Below are 5145 nucleotides of genomic sequence, written 5' to 3'. Positions count from 1 at the left end.
TTTTCCCACAAATGTTGACATTTCTCAATGTGTCTTCAGGATCTGATTGAATTTTTTTCATCTCTCTCTCTGTTTTCTGCTGTTTATGCGTCTCGCCTCACAGGTTTCCTGGTTTCCATCTCAGAAGGAAATATCGATATGTTTTTAATGAACAAATGTGAACAATTAATAAAATATGACAGCACGCTGCAGATTTAACTATTCAAAATATAGACTGCAGATTCTCTTCAAAATCAGAATCTCTGCATGTGCAGCAGCCACTCCATACCAGCACCCCATTTATTTCACTTAATGAGGTACCGATTAGGTGAACCACCTCAACCTGTAGCTGTGTGTGTGTCACCAGTGCAGAAAAAAAACACAAACACAATTCTGTGGGTCTAAACAAAGATGTTTACTTTACACAAACACGTACCTATAATATTTGAACCAGAGAACCTGATCGTTTTGCAGCAGTCTTTAATTTTTTTCCAGAACTGTATGCTTCGTGTCCTATAATAAAATGCTTGAAATGGGAGGAAAAAAAATTGATATACCATACATCATGATATCGTGGCACAGTGATATTAACACTATTGAATCAATACGCAGACTCCAAGTTGTTTGTTTTAATTATTAAAAAGATTAATTTTGCGAATACTAATGAATGTATGTATATGTCCTTAAGGTATTAATGAGTGATTTGCAAAAACTCTGTTTGTCTGTTGATCACTACAAGCTGAATTTGAAATTACCTTATTGTTAATTCATTTTAACTTTAAACAAACATGGTGTTAATCCATGATTTCTGGCTGCTGGACAAAGTTTGCCTTCAGGGCTTAGAGCCAGATTGTCCTGAATTTTTAGAAAAAAAATCATAATGTGGATTCAAGGAAAAAACGTCTTCCAGAAGAGACTTTCTTACAAAAAAGCCCAGAAGGTTAGCCTGTCCCATGAGCTGTTATATGTGTAGTCAGTTTACAATAAACTTTACTGCACTTCACCCGTTACAGTTATTAACATGATGTTTTTATCTTTCATGTCATCCTTCAATTAACATGGCTGATGTAACAGCCAAAAACCATGTTATAGAACCCGCGGGACTCAACAGCAGTGACGATAAGCTCAAACATGATTGATTTTCGGGTTTTGAAAAAAGTGGAACCGGGTCCTCAATGGACCCAGGGTTTGATCCCCATCCCTAATCAAACTGCTCTGAAGGTGCCATATGGCCATGTTTTAAACCGAAGCTGTCCGCCGGTGTGTCATACCAATCTGAAAGGTGGCTTTTGGAATCGGTGTCTCATACTGAAGTCACTCACAAAGCGGCAGTATTTGACGACTTCAGAGTGAGAACGGGCTCCAAGTTTAAGTCGCCTTAGAAATATTGACACAGTACATATGAGATGTGCAAATGTAACATATTTGTAGTCCGCAGAAACGCACAATGGTAGTGTTTCCTTCTCGCATCTGGGCTGTATTCCTCTGATATTCTACATTTAATAACATCTACAAGAAACCATTGGTGCTTTTACTTTAAGTACATTTTTCTTGTTATTCTTTTTTAAATCTTGAATGCATGACATGCATTCTCAGATGCTCTCCTTTTCTCTCTAAAAAAAACTTCAACATATGGTCCACGTCAGGGAGATGTCGGAGGATGAAACACAGCCAAGTCCTCCTCCACTGATGGATGTTCTCTCTGCATGACGGACTACAGTGAAATCAGGGGGCTCACAGACGGCCCCTTCTGTGAAAATGACCTCCTCTCAGCTACTGAACATTGCGAAGATCTCATCTTTGTGTTTGAATAATTGGAAACACAGATTCACACGAACGCATGTTGAAAACAGATCTGTGGTCGTCTGGCTCATATAATTACCCCTCAGTGTTTGAGTGAGGTGGATCCCGTCCAGGAAGTGTTTCTTGCTTTGTTGTTGCTGCATTTCGAATTGTGAGCCGTTGTGTATTCTGCTGGAGAAAACACCACATCTGACAGTCTGAGGCCGGCAGCAGACGCTTCTGGTCTGGTACACACCTCCTGCCCTCTGAGTGCCAAACACCCACTGAAACCCTCAACCCACAACCCAGAGAGCCTGAACCTCCCTGACACCTCAGCTCCCCTCAGAGAGGAAAGAGCCCAGGTTAGCAGAGCAGTGTCCTGTCGACGCTTTAATAGACTTAAACAGACTTTTAAATTCTGATTTCAGTATTTCCATTGAAAATGCTTCATCACAAAGCTGAAGACAGACTGTTTTTCTGACTTTTTAGAGTTTCGTGGTTCTCCAGGACAGCCACACGACAAACATACGATGATCTGACAGAATATGATGCATTGCTGCAGATTAAACTACAATTATACTGTACAATCAATACTTTTACTTTAATTAAGCATAATTTGCTTCAAATACTTCAATATTTTTTTTGCAAATCCTTGAATGCAGAACTTTTACCAGTATCTGAGCACTTTTAATGTGTGCTATTTGTATTTTTACCTCAACAAAAGATCCAAACATTTCTTCCACTACTGATTACCTATTATTTGGCCAATAAAAAGCAATATTTTTAAAAAGCCTTTGGATGTCAGCTACATTCATAAAGTGCTGATACATCATGAGCTGTTACATAACTTGTGTTAGCAAAAGGGATGCAAATGGTGATTTACATATCTAAACTCCTAAAATCTAAGCTCCATCAAAATCAAATAATGCTCAAATGCTAGAGCTTCCCTTTTCACAAATCTGTACACCATAACATGAGGAGCTCAGGCAACCACAGATATGTTGCATTTGTATCTCATTCTTTTGCAGCAGATGTGTTAAATGAGACTTAAATTTGCATGTTTCTGCTCTGACAACATTGTGATTAACATGGGGTCAGGTTTAGGCCCAAAAAATGCTTGAACGCTAGGGCTAGGAAAACATGTTTTAACTTAAAATTCCCAGTTTGGTGGCTACAAAAACCAAAACCAGTGGACATGTTCATAAACTCTTGATGAAAAAATACCTGCTTGTTGCTACAAACATGCTGGGAGAGTCTGAAACTCTCATCAAGAAACAAACACAAGAAAACATTTTGTTGCTACAGACAAGGCTGGACATATTCTGAACTTTAAAAAAATACCAGTTATTGTCACAACAAGCGTCATCAGAGACCCAGTTTCATGTCTACAAAGATGGTAGGAAATGTCCCGACCTCTCATTAAATATTACATCCTCTTTTATCGCTGCATTCACAGCTACACGTGTCACAAACTCTACCTAAAAAATTCCCAATTTTGGTTTTGTGGCTAAAAACATGGAGAGAAATGTCTTAAACTCTTGTTAAAAATAATTAAACAAAACCAGCTTTTTTTTGCTGCAACACAAAGCTGGACATGCCCAGATCTGTAATCAACAAAGACCTGGGTTGTTGGCTACAAGCAAGGTGGGAATGTCCCAAACTCTTGGTTAAAATAATATCAGCTTTTGTCGCTGCACAACATGGCTGGACTGACATTAAAACAGATCCAGTTTGTTAGCAAAATAACAGGACAGAAAATTAATCTGCTGATGGTCAAATGAAACGATGGATAAAAGCTACTAAATAGACCTTGTGGTGAGCTGACTTTTTTTTTCGAAAATCACCTGAATCAATTCCACCAGAGAGTTTTACATAACAAATTCAAGCTAAATGAATACCTGGTGGTATTTTTACGTTATGTTATGAATCTGCATTTATAGACCTCGGTGTAATCATGGTGTGATGAAACAAACGTTTATGTGACCTTATCAGTTCAGGTTTGTGCTGTTTGGATCGGGGTCATAGTAAAGAGTCCAGTGAAGGATCTTTGAGGTTGTTTTAGAGATTAAGCCAAGACAGAAATCACAGAGAGCTGTTTCTGATTTAGTTTGATCCTATTGGTTCGGTTTTTCTTATGCAGATCCTCAAACACATTAAAAGAGGAATTGTTGAAGGCTCAGGGGCAAATGAAGACGAACTGGTGATATTTAAAATAGTTGGAATCCTTTTGTGTTGCATGTAACAAACAAATGAGTGAATAAACGATAAAACAGGACGTAAGCTCGGGTTGTGATGTGTGGTGTATGACTTTCAGGTTTTGATAAAAGCTGGAAATGCCAATATAACCAAGTGCACATCAGACTTGTGAAAATAATAAGAAACATTGTCAGTCAGCTGGAAGAGAAAATATGATGCAAATTGTTCTCAATTTGTTTGTTAAGAAAAGAAAGTGGTTTCAGGCAGTGTTTAATAAAGCATCAAACCAGATGTCATCATACAAAGACATGGTCGCAATGAGGAGTCATTTGTGAGCAGCTGGATGCATGCAGATATTTCATGGAAAATATTGAGTAAACAACAGCTAGTTTAAATCCAGCAAACTCACCTTATGAAAGGATGCTATGCCAACTCATATATCGAACCCGCTGAACTCTCTTTCTTGCTTGTCCAGGTTTTCACTCTCATGTACACATGGAGAAAGAAATAGTGACAAACAAGGACAACTGATCCACTCGAGAAAATGATCAATGTTGGCTCAGACAATAAACGCTAATTAAGTTTTCAATGAAGATGCTTTTTACTTTGAGTTTTAACAGCTTCATTTAGCAAAATTACCTATAGATGATGAACACTTAAATCATCTACAGACTGAACAAAAGAATGAGTGTATTGTTAAAAAAGACAGGGATGCGAAACACAGCAATAAAATATGTTCATTGGAAGCGAGTTACCCACCTTGTTTAAATACAGGCTGGTTTAAAATCACTAAAATATCCCTTTAGAAAGACCAAATGAGAAAGAACACCCTTCCAGTACCATGAAAATGTCGACATTCTCCTTTCTTGATGACTTAACCATGCAGAAAATACCAGCCAGCAGTTTGTACATGCTGCATAAACATTGATATGTAAAACAGAAAGACCTCTCAACTCGTCATTGTCACATTTAAGAGTACCGCCTACTCAGTGTTGCAGACCTCCTGCCAACACCGTTTTAAAGGTGTCGTTCCCCCACCAAGGGGGTCAAAAGGAAGGCAGCTCAGAGGGGCACTAGTGCTCGCTCAGGCAGCACATATGAAAAATTGGAAACGATACAGAGAAGATTAGCATGGCCCCTGCGAAAGGATGACACGCATATCCGTGAAGCGTTTCCACTTTTTGCCCT

The 5145-nt window shown here is 38.6% G+C and overlaps 1 non-coding gene across 1 annotated transcript; it reads left to right on the top strand.

The window, feature by feature from the left end:
- The first annotated feature begins 5033 nt into the window (after positions 1–5033).
- Positions 5034–5140, top strand: LOC121956026. The gene has a single exon (XR_006106660.1). It is a non-coding gene; the product is annotated as a U6 spliceosomal RNA (small nuclear RNA).
- Positions 5141–5145: the final 5 nt, after the last annotated feature.

This window comes from Plectropomus leopardus, chromosome 16 (assembly GCF_008729295.1).
Source record: "Plectropomus leopardus isolate mb chromosome 16, YSFRI_Pleo_2.0, whole genome shotgun sequence".
Lineage (NCBI taxonomy): Eukaryota > Metazoa > Chordata > Actinopteri > Perciformes > Serranidae > Plectropomus > Plectropomus leopardus.
Note: the sequence above shows the minus strand (reverse complement) of the source record. Positions and strands in the feature narration are given on the sequence as shown.